The sequence below is a fragment of the Eulemur rufifrons genome, chromosome 14 (assembly GCF_041146395.1).
Source record: "Eulemur rufifrons isolate Redbay chromosome 14, OSU_ERuf_1, whole genome shotgun sequence".
Classification (NCBI taxonomy): Eukaryota; Metazoa; Chordata; class Mammalia; order Primates; family Lemuridae; genus Eulemur; species Eulemur rufifrons.
In genome coordinates this window covers 4,841,788-4,863,036 of record NC_090996.1, presented here as the reverse complement: position 1 = coordinate 4,863,036, position 21,249 = coordinate 4,841,788, and the positions used below count along the sequence as shown (strand labels likewise).

General features: G+C 37.9%; 1 protein-coding gene and 1 pseudogene across 5 annotated transcripts in view; one reads left to right on the top strand and one right to left on the bottom strand.

The window, feature by feature from the left end:
* The window catches only part of AUTS2 (activator of transcription and developmental regulator AUTS2), a 1,139,956-nt gene that overhangs the window by 337,557 nt on the left and 781,150 nt on the right, over positions 1-21,249 (top strand). The window lies entirely within an intron of this gene.
* Positions 17,916-18,957, bottom strand: LOC138394265 (ubiquitin carboxyl-terminal hydrolase isozyme L5 pseudogene; annotated as a pseudogene).

Genomic DNA, 21,249 nt, shown 5'->3' with positions numbered 1-21,249 from the left:
TTACATGAAACCTATCTCAGTGTTGTTTGATAAGAACTCCGTGAAGAGATCTTGTCCTGAAAGGATGGTACTTAATGTTGGAACTGGAAAAGGGTGAGGTGGGGAGTTAAGAGCAATTCCATAAGCACTCTAGACACATCTGATTTGTCCCCTTTCAGGTGCCCCTTTCAAGCCCTTCTGCTTCTACAACGTGATTCTCTGTTTCTAATTCCCATTATTATTGTGTTCTTACCCCTATCTTTCTTCCCCATTTTAGCCTGGATTCTGGCAGAATGGAAATCTGTGTTTCTGAATTTAGTATGATTTTTTTTCTTTCCTTTTATCCTCAGCAACAATAAGTACTCTTGATGGCAGCTGCTGTATTAAGCCCAAGAGCTTAAAAGATTAAAGAAACCGCTAACAGCAGTCAGGAGGAAGTTTAAGGGCCTGTTTTTCTGAAGGTTTGCGTTTTCATTCTGGTGGTTGAGTAGAAAATTGCAAACAGGTTGTATTCAGCAGCTGGAATGCACTCCAGCATCTGGGGAAACCAGCCTTCTGCTTATTTCCCATTCATTGGAAGGGTAGCCAGCCTGTGGTGGTAACTGCAGGCAGAAATATTAGAACTCTTTGTGTACTCAGTCATTAGAATTTCTTTTTTGTAGAAATTTTTCCATAGAAATGCCAGGTTGTTTTCTGTTCTTCCATTAGCTTTTCTGAGCACTTAAATTTAGGTCATATGCCTGAATAAGGTACTTCCTGAATAAAGTACTTCCCAGTGACTTGTCCCTGAAAAAGGAATTGCTTTGGCCCTTAGTTAATTTCTACTTTGGAGTCAAGGGCTGACCTGCCACTAGATCTCTGTCTGCATATACCTTACCGGCTTTTGTCTTTGGGGATTTAGTCTTGGCTGCTAGAACCCAGGAGGCTCTGTCTCAATACTGTATAATCAGCCTGTGTTAGACATTTGCTTCTTTTTCCCTCTGATGCTATTTCCACGATGGAGGCTGAGGAAATCCAGAACATCTGCTGATTTGTTGTCATACCTTAAGCACAATTAGACAATGTTCTTAATAAAATCGAAGTTGTCAAGTTAGACCTGGGCTACTATGCCCTTCCTATTTCTTTTACCTTTTTCCCATTGCAATTAGAATTTTAAGGCTGGATTGGGAGTTCCTGAAATACCTTTACATGCTGAGCAGATAATATATTTGTTTGGCCATTGCCATATGATGTAATGGAGAGAGATGAAGCCTCGCTCTGTTGCCTGGGCTAGAGTGCCGTGGCGTCAGCCTAGCTCACAGCAACCTCAAACTCCTGGGCTCAAGTGATCCTCCTGCCTCAGCCTCCCAAGTAGCTGGGACTACAGGAGCTCACCACCATGCCCGGCTAGTTTTTTGTTTCTATTTCTAGGTGCCCAGCTAATTTCTTATATTTTTTTTAGTAGAGATGGGATCTCACTCTTGCTCAGGCTGGTGTTGAACTCCTGACCTCAAGCGATCCTCCCACCTCGGCCTCCCTGAGTGCTAGGATTACAGGCATGAGCCACCTTGCCCAGCTTGTTTGTTCCTTCTTAAGGCAATCAAAACCATTTCTCCCCAACTTTATTGTATAATTGACAATTAAAAATTGTGTATATTTAAGGTATACAACTTGATGATTTATGTATACATTGTGAAATATTTACCACAATCAAGCTAATTAACATACCCATCACCTCACATAGTTTTATTGTGATGAGAACATTTAATTAAAATCTATCCTCTTAGCAAATTTCGTTGTACAACAATGTGACTATAATGAACAATATTGTATTATGTACTCAAAACCATTTTTTAAAAAGTAATGCACTAGTCAAATAAAATAGGACTGCCAGTTTAATTGCTATTTTTGGACAACCTTATTATTTTATAGATGTGAAAAGAGAGGTTCAGAGGTGTTTTGCTTTACTCAGGGTCACAAAGCTGATCAATGACCCGACCAGGCTGAGAACCTATACTTACTGGGCTGTTTGAGAAACTCAAGTGATCCAAGTTCAATCATTATTGGCACTTGTGGTCTTAAGTCTGCATCGAGCAAGGGTTTCATGTTTGGTGTCTAGTATTTTAGGATTATAAAGCTAATCTAGATTTTGGGGGTTGTTTGCAAGAACCCATCATGATGGCTGAAAGAGCTCTGAAGTGGAACTTCTACACAAATCGATTTGCAATTGTTCTGTAACACCATATGAATATTTCTGGATTTCCAAGTAAATAACATTTTGCATATTACTTACAAATTGTTTAGGCTGTCTTCATGATTAATGAAAGCTGTGCTTATAGGAAGTTACAGATTACTGAGGGGCTGTTTTTAAAACCATATTTCATTTATTTGTTTCTTTTGCTTATATTTTCTGTAGCCTCAAGGGTATATATGTGTGTTAGGAGTTGACAGGGAGGGAGGATATAGGTCTCTCAACATCTGTGTTCCTTTATAGAACATTATCTCTTCTGCTATGAAAGAGGGATTGCAGGTAAGAGTGCTTTATCTGGACAATGCTTTTTCTCACTCTGATCTTTGCTCTACATTTTGTTGTATATTTAAGCTTCCCTGATTCTCTTATTTAAGAGGAAATGATTCTTTAACATTAATACCTACTGTGTGCCAGGCATTCTCTAGTGCCTTCATGATTTCCAATATTTCCCATAATAAACATACAAAATAAGTATCATTATCTCCACTTTTTAGGTGAAGAAAGCAGAGGCGTGGAGATTGTGTTTTCCCTGAATGACACACCTAGACAATGTAGAACTGGAATCCAGATGCAAATCTCATTTAAGCTTGATGTCCTTTCCAACATACCACAGCTGCTGCTTTGCCTCCTCTCCCTTCCTTCACCTGGAATTTTGACTACACTAATTATGCTGACATCGCATCCCAGGGAGTTTCCAAATTCTTTCACCTAGAGTGTGGTTTTCAAAACTTTTTTTGTCCCAGCTCCCACTGTTAAAAATACAGTTTATATCATAATCAAGTATACATACATATGTACATGCTTAAATGCACATGCATACCTGTATTTACATATACACGTATTCATTAAATAATACCTTCACTACATGTAATACACTCTCCTATTTCCTTTGCGGTTTTGCTCCATTAATACACACACAAATACACACACAGTGGCGATTACTCAATAAATTGATTTTACAATCCAAGTCACCTGTACTTGGAACACTGACCTAGAGTGGAGATCTCTTAAGGTGAGATATGTGCTCCCTTCCCTCTACCTCCAACAAGATTTTTAGGATAATCCATTGGAGCACAGGAAAAAGTAGTAGAAATTATGTTTAGATTGATTTTTATCTTTAAGGAACACATTACACATTATTTGATATCTGAGTTGACAGTGCACATCACTCAGGCTGTGTGACAATCAATCTTGCACTCTTGTAGGGTGTGGCAGGTCCTGAAGGAAGAGTGGTAGTTCACAAAGTGACAGACTCCTTCAGTCTTTTGTTCCCAGTGTTGTGGAATGTGCTGCATTTTGTGTGGCTCATAAAACATGTTAATGGGTTATATTATTTACCTTTGGCAAAGAGGAAAAGTGATTTCAAAAAATTCCTTCAAAGAAACTGTGGAATGAGACAATATAAACACAAGACAATAGCAGGAAAATGACAGAGCTGACATTTTTTTTTTATAAGCTTAATAACCATGTCCCTGGGTACAAACAGCAATTATATAATCATATCTAATAAGAAGTCAGCCAAAAAAAGTTGAAATTATTAAAAAAAAAAACACTTGGGAACTTAGGTTTATATCCATGATTATTAATGATTTACCTAGCCCTAAGTGAATATTGTACCTTGAGATGTTGGGTAAAACACTAAAAATTGTGTTCATTTTATCTTTATATCATTCCTTATCTTACGTTTATTTGTATATTTTATGATAATCGCAATGTATCAGTTTCATATAAATAGTTATATATGTATCGGGGAATATGTTCAGGGTTTTTTGTACTAATAAAGATTCCTAATTAAAAATGTTTGGAGACCATTTCTGGCCTGGAGAACTACTAGTAGAAGTACCCCGTTATTGTTAATGGCTATCTTAGGGTCTAGATGAAGAGAAGAGAGAAAAGATGAGGTCAAAGAAAGGAAATAGGAGACAGGTGTTTGTGTACAAATTAGAGAACAGCCCTCCCTGAGTGGATTCAGTTCCAAGGGCACCTGGTTTGGTGAGTGGCCTGTGCCTTTATGCAAATTACAAAAAGTCTTCCCTTTCTTCTGGTATAGCAGCTCTGTGCTAGGGCACATGGTTTGGCAAGTGGGTTGTGGGCTGGATTTTAGCACACCTTTAGTACTTCATCCTGCAGGTATAGCCTACACAACTAAGTGTAACAATCCTGGTGATGAAGTACTAAAAAAAAAAAAAAAAAAAGGGAAGAACAGGAGACATTGATGAATATAGTAAGCAGCAACAACTATTCCCTACTCTTTCACTTATTTATTCATTAGACAATGTATTTGTAGAACACCTACTCTGTGCCAGCCATCTTCTGTAGCAGGAATTGGCAAACACTGGCCAAACCTGACCTGATATCTGTTTATGTAAATAAAGTTTTGTTTGGAACTTTGCTATACCCCTTTAAGTATTTTCTGTGGCTGCTTCTGAGCTATAATGTCATAGCTGATTAATTGTGACAGACTGTATAGCCTGCAAAACCTAAAGTATTTACTATCTGGCCCTTTAGTGAAAAAGGTATGGACCTCTGTTCTAGAAGATTAATCAGTGCTTGCTTCTGATGCTACCACATGGTAACTAAGCCATGGACTGTTTCTCTCTCGTGTGCCCTGCTTGCCAGAAAATACCTCCATAAGAGCCAGCTGAGGGCCCAGTAGGGAAAAGGGACAGAGCTAAACCCGTGCATCCAGTTACATTCATTACTCAGGTGTCTGCACAAGCCATGTAGTGTAGAGGAGACGAGGGGCTAGGAGTCTACAGACTTTGGTTCTGAAATCAAGTCATTGTGTGACCTTCTCTCTGGACTTCAGTTTCCACCTAAGATATTGCACTGTATCAGCAATTCTCAAACTTTAATCTGCGTCAGAATCACCTAGAAAGCTTGTTGAACAGGTTATTGGGCCCCACTATCTCCAAGGTTTCTGATTCAGTAAGTCTTGGGAGGGCCTGAGAACTTACATTTTTATCAAGTTCTCAGGTGATGCCAATAGGCAATATGACTAGATTGTTTTTTGGTTGCCTGTCTCTCTTTGACACTGGGAAGGAGAACTGTAGAGTGTACACTGTGAGAAATAACATTTAGAGAGGAGCCATATCCTGGAAGCTTCTATGATATATAAACCAGAGCTATTCTGGACTAAATTGTAAATCCTCACATTTCAGAGGGAACTGTGAAACAGTGTCAAAGGGAACTACTTACTGATCTCCCATTAATAATCAACTGTCCCAAATTTTGCCCATTGCCTCTGAAAAATGATCAGTCTTTTAGGGCAGTGTGGAAGAATAGAACCTATTATGCAGTTTATTTTTCATGATTGTTACCCCATCCTTGCTACTATGACTGTTATTGTCTATCTTTCTACTTTTAAAAACTCTTGTATTATTCCTTGTATCATTTTTATAAATTATTATTTTCTTGGTTACAATAAAATGTTAATGTTTAAAGAGCTATTAGGAGCCTGTTGGTACCAGGAACTATGAAAGTTACAGAACAGCTTTATTCAGTTTTCTCAAAAATCCTTGGGGGTATTTTATTTTTCTCATTTTACAAATGAATGGTAATTACAAATTAGCAGTCAGAGAAGCTTACCAATGAGTGACCTGGACAATTTCAATATCCATGCAGATGACCGTCACAAAGCAAGCTTTCTAGATCTTTGGCCATTTCTCCTCTAGTCCTTACCTCCACTTCTTCCTTGCCGTCCATTCTCATTTTTGGATCTTGAAACCTGTTGTCACCTAGGATTTCTCTTTCTTGGATAATGAACTTCAATATCATTCTATCACTGCAGCTCAGGAGTCTGTCCCTTTCTAAAGCTATCTCTTATCCCCTTTCTCTGCCAACAGAAGTAATTTTTCTTCCCTGAATTATTTCTCTATCATCAACCTTTTTTTAGTATGAAGTATACTTCATACTAAATTGTATTGATAATGTTTCTAGTCCCCTTAGTACATAGTATCCTTTACAAAAATTATTTTGTCTTATTTATTTAGCCTATGCAGCACCTAGTACTGTGTCTGGTGTATAGTAGATCTCCATAAACAATGGTTTACAGAGCTAGAGAATATAAGACAAGGATTTGAGTCAGGTCTGTCTTACATGACAGTCCAGCTGTTCTATTCAGGCCCCCACAGCCTGAGGCCTATTTATTTCTAGTCTGATCTGGATGAAGAAGGAATTATTTAATAGGCAGTGCCATTTGTGAGTTGCTTTATCTATTTCTCCATATTCAGTGTGCTATTAGTGATGATTTTTGATTTGTCAAACTGCATTTTCTATTTTAAACTCAAGTTCAAACAAAATAATCTTAGACTGCATCTTAAGAACATTTGGAAACATGACATTTCAGGTCTATTTTCCCCCTTTGCTTTAAAAAAGTATATACAGCTATAATTACTAATTGCTGCACTCTAAGTAGAGACAGATGATACGTATGTTTGTGACAATTTTCCAGAGGGAGAGCTAAGTAACCAGGCTCATTTTTCCATAATGTGAATGTTATTCACAAACTATTACCATAATTGATGTACCAAGCCACTGTAGGGTAAATAATGTGTTGTGTGCGGGAAGCAAGCTAGTAGTCAATGAATATTAAAGAACAAAACCTCATTTTAAAAAAGAAACTGTAATTATAATCATTCTGAATTCATACAGCACAACCAGTTAAAATAACTTGGCTGCCATTTATTTGTGTAATTCTGTATATAAAGGGAGTAGATATGTGAGTTGAGTTGTATAGAAACATATATATACATACACACATATTTTTATAAAAAGACACAGTATCGGACTTCAGAAACAGTCATTTTTCAAAGGTATTTGGTGCAGAGATTAGGTGAACATGCAGAGTTAATCAGTGAAATGTATATTGATGGGAAAGAGCACAATTTGTTTTCTTATCTTTTACTTTTGTAGGTATTTTATGTCTACCTAGAATTTTACCCCTTTTCGTGACCTAATCAGCTTCTGTATTTTCTCCAAAACTTCCTCTTCATTGGAAGTCTTTTTTGTCCACCTTTAATCCCAGCCTAAAATGACTTGGCAGTCTGCTTGGGGAGACTAATGATACACACAAGAAATGACTTACGACTTCCTATTATAAAACAACAAATCTCAAAAGTGCAAATCAGTACACCACGGACAGAAGTTGATGAGCATCTAGAAGGCAATAAAAGGGATTATTGTCTGTGTGTGTGTTTGTGTGTGTGTGTGTGTGTGTGTGTGTCTGTAGTTTCTTCTACAGAGAATGGTTTGCTGTCCACACATGCATGAACCCCTCAGTATGTATTATTGGTCACCTCTTTTTGTGCGTCAGATATTGCATTATTTTTGTAAAATCTTTAACTTTTGTGTTTTGTTATTAGTATCTCTAAAAAGTGCTCTGATATAACTGGAAAGGATCATATCCTGTTGATGTGGAGTTTTTGATGGAACACTTAATCAGGAAAATGCAGTATTGGTTATGTGAAATGTATAACTCCCTCTATCTCTAACGAGTTCTGAAATCAAAGGGAAAGGTGCTGCTCTGTCTTTTGAATTTGAGTGTTTTGGGTACATACATTTTACATATAGACAAGGTGATTGTGTCAGAGTTTACTTTTATATTTTATTTTTTGAGACAGAGCCTCACTCTCTTGCCCGGGCTAGAGTGCTGTGGTGTCAGCCTAGCTCACAGCAACCTCCAACTCCTGGGCTCAAGCAATCCTCCTGCCTCAGCCTCCTGAGTAGCTGGGACTACAGGCATGCGCCACCATGCCCGGCTAATTTTTTCTGTATATTTTTAGTTGTCCAGGTAATTTCTTTCTATTTTTCCAGTAGAGACGGGTTCTTGCTTTTGCTCAGGCTGGTCTCGAACTCCTGAACTCAAATGATCCACCCACCTCGGCCTCCCAGGGTGCTAGGATTACAGGCAGGAGCCACCGCGCCCAGCCTACTTTTATATTTTAAAATAGATTATAGTGTGTCTATTCTTAGGAACCTTTTAGGAAAATCTCTTCAACATTGATCCTATTCTTAGTTGTAATCTCAGTATATATCTGATAAGCTCCTTGGAATACATAGCTGTTCCTTCTACACTATGGGCATCTGTTGTCCTTTCCTCTTATAGAAATGAAAATAAAAATATGGACAGCTTCTGATATGGTTTTTTAGCTCAAAATTCCCTGGCCCTTGCTGTGAGACATAATCAGTTTATTTAGCTAGTTTATACAACTGGACATATTTATATAATAGAAAAATTAGTAAATAGAATGTTCCTTAACATATGCTCATAGAGACAGAGCCCATGTTGTAAGGCTGTGCTAGCTCTTCCTCTCAAAAGAGTATTATTTGTTTTAGTAGGTTTTCCTCCCTTTAATCCAATTTTAAAACAGTTCAACCTTTCTGAAGGCTTTTTGGAAAGTTCTGAGGAAAAAATAACAAAACTCATACAACCTCATGGAATTTTAAGTATCAAAGGTCACCTCTATGTGAAGGTAATTGGTTCAAGAATTGAGCATTATTTGCTATACTTCAACACATGGTAGGGCATTGTTCCTGTGTCTAACTCTGTGATAGCTTGTGTTTGCCTGCCCTGATAGTAATTATGACAAGGGAGAAACAGTATCCTGGAGTGGACACTGCAGAGGGGAAGAAGCCTTGGAGTTGAACCTTATGGAGGCTGTTCTCATCCTCAAGTCTTCCTACAGGATGGCTTGGTGTCCCATGAAACCATTCTCCCACCTTGAGAATTCTAGATGGGCCTTTGGCCTGGTTCCCTCTAGGATTCTGGAAACTACTTAGCAGGGAGTCCGTGCTATGAATCTGTTCTTGGCAATGGGCCCTGGCTTCTTTCCTGCTAGGCCCCCTGCCTCTTAGGAGCAGAGAGGAGGTCAGATGCAGATAACACAGGAATGATTTCTGCCTCCTGAAATGCTCAGATGATATATACTTCTCCCTCCCCCTAATGGTTTAAGGAAGAACACTTTATCATGGAGTGTAACTAGCAGGAAAGAGCATTGGAGCTTTCTTTTTCTGCTGAATAGCGGAGTGTAAGATGGAAACCTTCCTGTTTACTGATTCAGTTGTATCTCTTTATAGTTTGCATTGTAATTGAAGTCATTTTAAGCTTAACTGTTAGTCTAAACTTCTGAACTGTTTCATTGGCAAACTCTTAGAGGGTCAAAGGAAAGTTTTGTAAAATGTTATATGTCTGAGATGAGAATTGTGAGTTAAGTAAAGGTAGGGGTGTGTGTGTGTGTGTGTATGTATGTATGTGTTAGTATTCACAGGTTGTGCATAAATGCATGTGCATGGTTGGGCAGGGACTAGGAGGGCTGAAAAAGAGAGGGAAAGTTATTCCCAGCAGAAGAAGACCACATACAAAGTCTAGAAAACTCTTGAAGTTTTCAACAGATAAATGAATTCTTCTGAAAGTTTTATAAGAGCTGTGACTAGCTCTGTTTGATGAGAAAAGAGAAAGTTCCTGAACACCCATTGTACCTGTTCAGACTCTTTTAACAAGCATTCTGATGCTCTGCCAGAGGAAATGGTGTATTCCAAGTGCAGCTGCAATGGAAATAGAATTCTTTTAGTGCAGCTGAAGCAATCCCTCCACATAGATCATTCCATTTTAATAGTAAACTATCTGTTTAAAACAAAAAAGGCAGTAAGAGTTAGAAGGAGTTTATGCCAGGAAATGAAAATGAGTTGCTACAGAACTCTGTCTTAGTTGTGGTTTCAGAGTTATTAAAAGGGCTCAATTGCTAGTTTGTTATATCTCTGTGTGTGTGTGTTTGTGAACTTCGAATTCTCCAGAAAACATTAAGGATAAAATAGCAGTCAGACTTTATTAGAGAACACACCCCTCTTGGAGGAGATGACAGACTTGCAGCTCACAAGCTGTAGCGTCTTTCACCAGTTATGCCCTCCAAGGAACTGGGTAGACTTCAGGTGTTTTCTCTGGTCCTCTTCCTCCCTTCCTGGTGGCATGTTAGGTTTTGAATGTAATCAGAGGATGATTAAGGATCTATCATAGCAGGTAGAATTTCTGACTGGGAGTCTTAAGAAGTGATATTTCTATAGTGTCTTCAGCTGACTGTAGCTACTAAACAGAGGTTAGGAGATCGTGATGGGTGACACTGCCTTTACCTTTTATCAAGCTCAATTGTGAGCCTGGAGCTCTGTTAACTGCTTTACAGCTGTGAGCCTATTTAATTCTCACAGGAATCCTCATTTTAAAATAGGTTTGATTACTCTAAGTTTACAGATGGGGGAATATGAGGTTGAAAGAGAGAAGTGATTAGTTTGCAATTATACCCAGCATTTGGCATGGCTGGGATTAGAACCCAGCCCTTCTATCTCCAAAACTTTTACATGTAACCACTGCCGGATACATTGTACTCTCTCCTGTGAACTAGCCTTTTCTCATTGCCTCCACTAATGCTTGTCCTTCTTCTATTTAAAGATGCTTTAAACAAAATACAGCCAATAATCTACCTCCTAAATTAAGCTTCATCTTCTCCCTTCCCTCTCTCCCAAACTAATATCCTATACTTATGCAAATATTAGATATTTGGGGGATAAAATGAGTAGAACCTCTCCCTCTTCTCTCTTTGACTCTAACAGAATTTATATGCTCTTATTAATTCCCACTGTTCCACAATCATGTTATATTACCTGAAATGTATAACACAATTTTAGTCTTACCATTCTTCTCAGAGAGACTCTTATATGCGGTGGCATGATGAAGTCAGAAAAGCTTATAGACCCAGCTCAGTCATAGTCCTCGGTGAAGTCACTTTACCTCTCTAGGATTTACTTTCATCACCATGGTGTTTGATTCAGGTCAATTCGAAGCCTGTTTCTGGACACCGAATAGGTCACTACCCTTTTGAGTACGTACTATTTTTAGGTGTTTGTTGAAGAAATGGATAAAGACATATTAATTCATTAAAAAGCATTACTAAATTCTTACATTTTGTGTTTCCTTAATCAATGAATGACTGCTAAAATTCAGTATGTTATCGAATGGGGAGTTAACTATTTGTTTTTACTTGGAAGGGGTCCTCATGTGAGAGGTTATAATACTGGTTTTCATGAACTTTTGAAGTCCCTCCCCAGGTAGAATATTCACGAAACCTATGAATGAATCTATTTGACTACCCAAAAAGGTGTCTTTTTGACATCTTTCATTGTCTTACTTTTTTCCTTCTCTGTGAGCTTATGGATTTATGACAAAGGGGGAAAAATCACAAGGAAATGAACTGACATTCAAAAAACCCCCACTCTTCCATAATCTGTCCTGAAGACTTGATATATTTTATTGTCATGTCTCCAAGTACAATTGGTGGTCAGTTGTCACCCTGTCACCTTTCCCCTCCATACCCCATCTTTCCTGTGAAACCGTGGACACCTCACTACTCTCTCAGACCATGAGCCCCTCTGGCCTCCTCCTTTCCTTATCCAGCTTGAGTTACCTATGTAATCCCATCAGCACCCTCAGTTCCTTGAAGCTCTTGTCCTGCCCATTTTCTCTCAGCAATGTGTCAGTCATCTGCTTTCTTGAGACTCTGTTCCTCTTGGGAGTATCAAAACTATGTGTGGACTGCTGTTATTACAGATCAATGGGCTTTAACATCTGATGGCTTTTTCAGTGTTGTCCATCAGTGCATTTACTGATTTGCTTTTTCTGTCCTTTTGTTGGTAGTTCTAAACTGTCCCCACTTTCCTCAAGGCTACAATGATAGTAAATATTTATTGAGAACTTAGTTGCATTAGAGAATATGTGCTAAGGACCTCACATGCATTATCTTGTTTCCATTCTTGCTATGTGACCTAACTTTTCCTTCTTCATCTATTGAGCCATCCAGCAAATACTAAATAAGCATCACCTGTGTCCAGGCACCATGCCAAGTGGCAAGCTGTCACCATGATTGAAGCAGATTGGAGACTTGCTATCAAGAGATGTCCATTTCAGAGGGAGATGCAGAAAAGTAAATAGGCAGCAGTAACAGTGTATTGTACGTGCTAAGAAAGGGAGAAGATCAGTATGCTGTAGATGCACCTAACCCAGACTTGTTGATGAGGATAAGGAAGACTTCTTGGAGGAAGTGATAGCTCAGTTCCAATCTAAAGGATGAGGGAATATGATGGAGAAACATACGTGTATTCTGAACAAGAACACCTGGCTGCTGGAAAGATTTCAGGGAATTGAGGGGCCAGTAAGAATAGAGCCATTGTTCTCAGAGAAATTAGAGGGAAGTCTTTTTTTGGTGTGAATTCCATATATTCTTTATTTTATTTATTTATTTATTTATTTTACCTCCTATGTGATCTGTATCCTCAGTTAGTTACTACTTTGAATTAGAATCCACTGAGATCCTTTATTGTACACGGGTCTTAGGGAATGAGTTTGATACCGTTGCTGTCAATCTCAACATGAAGTTTTACTGTGCGCTTGTGTAGCTGCTCTGCTGAAATAATAGTACACTGTTAGGTTGGGTGTAGAGGGAAATACTTCAGAATTATTACAGGGAAGTTTATAATTATTGTGACTGACTTGATGTAGGGATAGGGTTTTTCAGGAGGGCCTATCAGCGATTGTCACTTCTAAAATCTCAAGTGCTAAAACAAAGCTGCTACTCAGCCTGATGGTATGTAATAGCAACTTCAAAAATGGAAGCATATTCCTTTTCCATAAAGACATTTAATGAATGACACTTTTAGGTTGTAGCAAATGTTATGCCTTCAAACACGTTGGCTGAGGAGAGAGCATGATGTGCCTCAGATGAAAGGTTTATAGGTCCACATTTTTGGTGCTTATGTGACTTAGAGGCAGGGAAATGAAACAGTGGGCCATACATGCCCCTGGACCTTTGCAGGGAGAAAGAGACATAAGCCCCCATTGTACTTTGACCCATCTGAGTGCAATAAAGGCTGCCTGTTAGCTTTAATGCTCCATTCAGCCTTGGGAATAAGAGTAGGCACAAAGTAAAATATTTCACACTATTTCATACTTTTTTTCAAACCACTTTGGAAGATGGAGGCTGATAACATACATTCAAACTCATCTGCTTTGCACACCCTCTTTACAAGGGGACAGTTTACAGCATCCTATGGATGATTATTTTGGGTTTGATGAATATTTCACTTGGCAATAGAGATGCGGGAAACAGGGAGGAGAGATGTGCCATCATCTTATTAAATATTTTGAGAATCACTGTTTCTCATGTGCCTGGATATCTCTAGCATATCACCCTTAGTGTAGTAGCGCTCAGGTGCCTCACATTCACGTTTGCTAAAGCCGTGCTCCTAGATTTCACCCCCTTCCCCTTATTTCTTGCATCTCGTGCAATGGATGCTGATGCTATTTTACAATTTTTCTTGAAATCTTGAGAAGTTTAATGAATTAGTAGTACTACAACAAAAATAAAAATACTCTTTACATTTCTGAAAAAAATGTATTTATAAACTGTCAATCATTTTGCCAAGCCATTAGTTTCTGCAGCTGAATACTAGGAGCTGTTTTGGCAACAAGAACAAGTAAAAGGGCATAACAAGAGACAGCTGTCTCAGTTTCTCTTTCTCTGGCTACAAGAGGTTGGAAGATGTTGTTTCAGCTGGAGAATTTAAAATGGATTCCTATTCACTTTTTGCTAAAGAGACTGGTCTGTTTTTAGTGTTGTAATCTTCTGTAGGAGTAGAGAAAGGTCACCTCCTGATCTTGTTTTGGAGATCACGGGGTTAAAGCCATGGCACAGTCCTTTCCCTCCACACAGGCTCTTGTCAGAATAATGTTTGACCAGGTGTTAATCTGTGTCCTGAGGGGAGTGCTGGAATTTATTATTCATCCTGTGGGAGAAGGGGTGGGAGGAGAAGGCTGTCCTTCTGGGAGAGTACCAGGGCCAGGGCTTGCCTCCTGCCATTACTGACATGTGCCATTTGTGATGAAGGCAGCTGAAGTCCATTTGAGGAATTCTCTTGTCAGCCAGCCAAGAGAGAAACACAGAGGGAGCGAGAGGGAGGGAGCGGCAGGCAGCTTGGCAAGGCAGTCCTGGAGTGCAGTTTCCGGAGGAAGATCACACACAGTGTTTTAGGCGCTAAGGGAAGGTGTGCAGGAACATAAAGGGGAAGGAGGCCAGGTTTGAAATAGTACATTTTCCTTTTTTTTTAATTCCTTTTGTCCCTCCTCTCTTTGAATACATGTCATCCTTTGGAAAACTCAGCATCTGAAAGAAGCCTTTGCTGACACACTGCTTTTTCTCCAGCACTATCTTGTCGGTTTTTTGTTTTTCCTCTTTTTCGTTTTTTCCCACCCTCTTTTCCTCTGAGGGCCGGAGGTGGAAAATGATCAAGTCAAGCTGGTTCTATGTTAAGTTCAAGTATGCAGAGAAGGTAAGTCAATATGTTTTATTTTCCCAAGGGAAACCTGCCGCCTCCCTCCGGTCTTCTCATATTGATGGTCTTCTCTGGCATTCAGGGAAGTGAATGGAGCCTAGAAGTTTTATTTGTGAATGTGTTTCCTCTGGCATAATGATTCTTGGATAGAACACAGGCTCTGTGCTTGGAATCTGACATTGCCACACAGCTGCTGACCAAGAGGAAGGAATCTTCAGGCTCTGTTCTGAAGGCATTATTTAGAGTTTAAAGCGGAAAAATAATGCAATAACAGGAAAGGCAGGATGTGCTGCTTTAGATTGAATAGAGAATTTTCAACAGGAATATTGTTATGAAACTTGATGCATTTTTGGTTCTGAAACAAATTGCCAGTCACTTCTCATTACCTGTGGTTTGCTTAGTCAGAGATTTTATTTTTCTTTCAGTTAACTGACTATGCTCATTCATGTATAGAATAAGAGCTTTGTAATATTAATATTATTTGTATGTAGAAAGAATCCCCATCATGTTGTCTAACCATATATGAGACTATTTTTTTACTGTCTGTTGGAGGGGTTATTTCTTAGGGAAAGAGGAATTTGGTTGTGCCTGAAATTTTGATGTTAAACAGTTTCTACTATATTTTAACATAGCATTACTAGAATTTTAGGAAAAAAGTATGTATTTCCTACTACATCTTCACTTACCTGGGACTGTTTGACATATTTTTGGTTCTGGATTAATATGTGTCACTTAGTCTGCTGGGGAATTTTTACAGAGTTTGTAATGATGTTTCCAGGAGGATCCTAAAATGCTTCCCTGTTGAAATCTTTCTTGCCTAATTTGATTGTTGAAAACATTGACATTACTGACTGCACAGTTAAGCTGCGGATCTAAAGAATGGAATCATCATGTGGCAAGACGGAAAATTGTGATGACTATCTTCATATTCCTTATGATTATATGCATAAGCACATTAAAAATCCCTCCTCCATTCATCTACTTTAAAAAGAAGTTAGAACACTTCAGTCTTGTTTTTTCAGTATGGGTTTGTTTTGCTATGTTTACATGACAGCAAAATTACTTCTTCTTTACCCATAATGAAATTGCAGGATTTTTATTTAAAAGATCTATCCTCCATTTTAAACCCATTTGCATTGTTAACTATTAAAGCTATTATAACTAAAATATTATCTCTTTGTGTACAGAAATGGGAAGGGTTATCATCATGGTTCGGGATTTATTTTTTCCTCAGTGCATTACTTTCCTTTGAGAAGTCTACTACCCATTGTTTGCTGTTATGAATTTTGCTAACTTACAACTGTACTCTGACTCCTCAACCTTTTCCTTTCATTTTGAATGTTCTGTCATGGGAACCTGAAACTCAGAGTTAAAGCACATGAATAAACTAATGTTAAAAGGGGAAAACCATTTCAAGAAATGATCTTCATAAAAAAAAAAGGGAGGGGGAACATTAAGCTAATTACTTCATTTGAATTACCGTATTGGTTTTCCTTTAGCAACCAAATAAGGAGAGAATGCATTCATATACCAAGACATGAGTGTAATATAAAGCTATATTATGTAAGGCTCCATACCTATTTGGAGAATATCCTTCTTTTATTAGGATGGGGAAAAAGAGAAACAGAAATCTCAGTCGTGTTTTGGGTATGCTTATGGTGCTCTAGATCTCTGTTATTCTCAGCAGAACTTTTTATTCTTTTGTTCTTTCACACTGAATCATTTTTTTAAATTTACATTGGAGACTTTTTCTTTTAAAACTCATCAAAATAGGTTGAATTTTATCTGGAGAGAGAAAACGTCTTAGTATAATCACAGGGACAGAGATGCTCAAAAACCAAATTTAAACCATTCTTTTCATATTCTTCCAAAAATCCATTCTCATAAAGCATTCTTAATTTGAAATTTCTTCCACTATCTTAAAAAGGACAAAAAGGATACCCCTCTCTCCATTTCAAACACTGATAATTTTGATTTGACATAAACTTTAATAATTGTTGGAAAGGTATTTCTTCTGTGAAGCTTGCCCACAACTGTAAGAAAATACATTGCACAATATATGCAATAGCTATTTCCTAGTTCATCATTTCAGAAAATGATTTAATCAGTCTTCAGTAGTGAGAAAGAAAAATTAAGAATGTCAAGTAATGCACAACCAAAAACATTGACATAGGAGAATTCTATTTCCTTGTGATCATCAGGATTCTGATCCCTTTCTAAAATTAAAAATAAGTCCAGATGCTGTGGCTCATGCTTGTAATCCCAGCACTTAGGGAGGCTGAGGCAGGCGAATTGTTTGAGACCAGCCTGGGCAATATAGTGAGACCCCTTCCCTACCAAAAAACAAAACTAGATGGGTGTGGTGGTGCATGCCTGTAGTCCCAGCTACTTGGGAAGCTGAGGTGGGATGATTGCTTGAGCCCAAGAGTTCGAGGCTGCAGTGAGCTATGATTGCACCATTGCATTGCAGCCTGGGTGACAGAGCAAGACCGTATCTCTTTAAAAAAGAAAAAAAGTACATATATTAATAGTAAAACAAACAGCTCTTTTACCACTACTACACAAAGAATACACTTCTTTTTAAGAATTTCTGTCTAAATTACTTATAAGAGTTGTCTTTTTTTTGAATTAGGTTGATATCCAGCCACCATTCCTTCTAAACGAGTGCTTTCTTGAATTAAGTTCATCATATTACCGTTTCCCTTCTCATTCTACATTTTCTCCCTGAGCAATCTTCTATTTCCATAAGTTTTTCTATGTACTATAATTATTGATTCCAAAATTTCCATAGCTAGTCTAACAATATCTTTCTTTTGAGTTTCCAGAGGCATATATTTAATTGACTAGGTAGGTATCTGCCCTGAAATTCAATAGATAATTCAAAGACAACATCTCTAAAATGCAGTTAATTTCTTCTTCCTTAACTACACATTTCCTTCCTCTTTTATTTCCTGGCATAGTAAGGCATAGCTATCCAGCTGGTCATCTGCATTCCCAAAGCATCTGTTTTAGTTCTGTTCTTACCATTCCGCCTTCTGGCTTATTAGAGGAAGCTTGTAATCGGTACCTCTGCTGCATTCATGGTGCCTTCCAGTGCTCTAGGACCCTGTTGGAGTGATCTTGTTAAAAGGTCAATCTAAGTCTCTTATTTCCCTGCTTTTTTTTTTTTTACTCTTAATATCATTTTTATTTAACATGCACTACATGCACATGATGCAGGTAGGGAAAAAGTTTGTGAATCCATGCATTAAAGGCAAGACAGACTGGTACTATTGACAAACGTGCACTGAGCCAATCAGAATGTTGCTCAAAGTTCTTTATACTTAATGGTTTCCATGAAATTAAGTGCAGAAGCAGAAATGTGTACACATTCCAAAAGATCCTCTTCATTTAGATTCCTGAGCTTTCTTTGCATTCTGTTTTTCTTTTGCTTTTTCTACTAGTGCTATTAACTGCTGGTGTTCTGCTAAAGTCTTTAACAATTCCATAACGAAAGTCAGATAATTATGCTTCCTTCTGATATTCTCAATCTTGTATCTTTTTAATTTCTGTACTTCTTCTTCAATAAGCATCTGATTTTTGGCAAGTTCTGACTGAATGGCACTTAACATACTATTACCCTGATCTGTATCCATGGGTTCCTCCTCAGCAAGTTTTTTCTGTAACTCTGCTATTTTCTGTTCATATATCATTTTTCTGTCAGACACAATGGCCATTAAGTTAAATCGAATTTCCCCTTCACTGTACTTTTGTATCCTTTTTTCTATCACTGGCCTTACTGCACTGATCCAGTCATCTTGATTGCATGCACCTAAATCAGTCGGTCCTTCTTTTAATCCATCTAATTCATACAGTCTTCCATTAACAGGAACATACCTGACAAAGTGAAGAGCATCTTCTTTTGCCGACATTTTTGCATCAAACTCAAACATTTGCTGTCTGGCAAAACTGTTGTGTACTTGTCGAATCACATCCGAATAGCTCAGTGCCAGACCTTTCATAGCTGCATCAAAACTTTGTGAAAATTCTTTAAACTCTGATAATGTCTCTCCTAAATGGACATTTTGATGAGTACAGTTCAGTAACACACTTACTATGGCTTGAGTAGCACAAGCATTATTAATTACCTGCTTGGCAAAAAATACTGTGTCAAGTCTGGAGTCCTGAACCACAGAGCCTGCTGGTTCTTCTCCTGGCTGCCACTTGAAAAGAAAAATTAACCCATGAACTGGCTTTAATTTTTCAAAATTCTCAGGTTCTAAACTCCATATTTCTTCTACTTGGGCTCCTCGGCAACCGAATCCTTTAATGAGCTCTGTGAAGACCCTGGGATCACTTTCTATGAGGCACCACTCCCTGACATTGACCGTCATGGCCCCGGCCACACACTGCCCCTTCCCACCTCTCGGTCTCAGCCGCACCCCGCACCAGCAAACCCGCTGCCCTTCCCTGCTGGTTGCGCTCACCCACCTAACCAAGCATCCTCACTTTTTATCTGTCAGCAGTGCTGGTACTTGGCCTTGTATATATATAATTCCTCTTAGTGTAATTACCTATTCACCTGTATCCTCTATAGTAACATATGAACATTGTCTTTTAAATTTTTATATCCATAATCCCAGCACTCACTAGATACATAGTTATACCCTAAATGCTGTTAAGTAAATCTGACTTTTTTCGGGAGTCTGGCATAATTTGAATTCCACTTCTATGATTTGCTGGTAGTACATGACCTTGGGCAATTTACTGAAACTCGATGAAATCGTTTCCTCATATATTAAACGGGGAGAATTATCACTTAGTATATTTTTTAGTTAAACTTTTTACTTTGTAATGATAGTATTATAGTATATAATAATAGTATAACATGCAGTTTTAAGACATAATAGAGAGAGCGATCATATGCCCTTTACCTAGTTTCCCCAATGGTAACATCTTGTAAAACTGTAGTAAAATATCATAACCAGGATATTGACATTAATACGGTGAAATCATAGAACAGTTAATATCACCAAAAGAATCTCTCCTGTTAGCTTTTCATAGCCATACCACTTTCCTCTTACTCCCATACCCCCGTCATTAGCACCTGATAACCAGTCATTTTTTTTTCATTTTTATAATTTTGTCATCTCAAGAATATTATATAAATGGAATCATACAATATGAAACTTTTTGGGGTCTTTTTTAGCTTAGCATCATTCTCTGAAGATTCATCCAGGTTATTGTATACTGTTTGTTTTGTTTCTGAGTAGTATTCCATAGCATGGATGTATCATAGTTTGGGACATATGGGTTGTTTCCACACAACCATGCTGTGAGCATTTATGTACAGGTTTTTGTGGGAACATAAGTTTTCTTTTCTCTGGGATAAATGCCCAAGAGTACAATTGCTGGATAGTATGGTAGTTGCATGGTTAATTTTTTTTTTAATTTTAATTATTATGGGTACAGAATAGTTGTATGTATTTATAGGGTACATATGATGTTTTGATGGTGGCATACAATGTGAATTAATAATCAAATCAGAGTAATTGGGGTATCTGTCACCGTGGCTATTTCTTTGTGTTAGGAACATTCTAATTCCATTCTTTTAGTTAGTTTGATGTACATTTTAACTTATTATTGATTATTATACTATTATTATAATACTATATACTATACTATAATACTATAATATACTATAATACTAGAATACTATTATTATATATACTATTATTATACTATTATTCTTGATTATTATACTATTATACTATTATACTGATATTATTCTGTCTATATTTTTGCAACCATTAACTATCCCCACTTTATGTCCCCTCCCCAGCCTCTGATAACCATCATTCTACTCTCTGTCTCCATGAAATCAGTTGTTTTTAATATTTAGCTCCCAGATATGAGTGAGAACATATGAGATTTATCTTACTGTGCTTGGCTTATTTCATTAACATCATGTTCTCCAAATCTGTTCATGTTGTTGCAAATGGTAGAATTCCATTAATTTTTATGGCTGTATAATAGTCCATTGCATATATTTACCACAATTTCTTTGTCCATTCATTCATTGATGGACACTTGGGTTGATTTTTTTTTTTTTTTTTTTTTAACAAAGCAGGGAGTGAGAAGGGGAGGGTTCAGTTTCTTTCTTTTTTTTCTTTTTTCTTTTCTTTTCTTTTTTTTTTTTTGAGACAGAGTCTCACTCTCACCTTGGGTAGAGTGCAGTGGCAGTGTTGTAGCTCACTGCAACCTCCAGCTGCTGGGCTCAAGTTATCCTCCTGCCTCAGCCTCCCGAGTAGCTGGGGCTACAGGTACATACCATGACACCTGACTAATTTTTCTATTTTTAGTAGACACAGTGTCTCACTCTTGCTCAGGTTGGTCTCAAACTCCTGAGCTCAAGCAGTCCTGCTTTGGCCTCTCAGAATGCTAGAATTACAGGCCTGAGCCACTGCAGGACACTTAGGTTGAGTCCAAATCTTGGCTATTGTGAATAGTGCTGCAGTTATCATGGGAGTGCAGATATCTTTTTGATAATACTGAATTCCCCTCTTTTGGATAAAGGAGGTCTGCGGGAAAGTATCCCGCCATGTAATATGAAAAATAGAGACACTTACTGAAGAACATACAAGACACAAGAAACATTGTACATGACAATGAAGCTTCAGTCCACT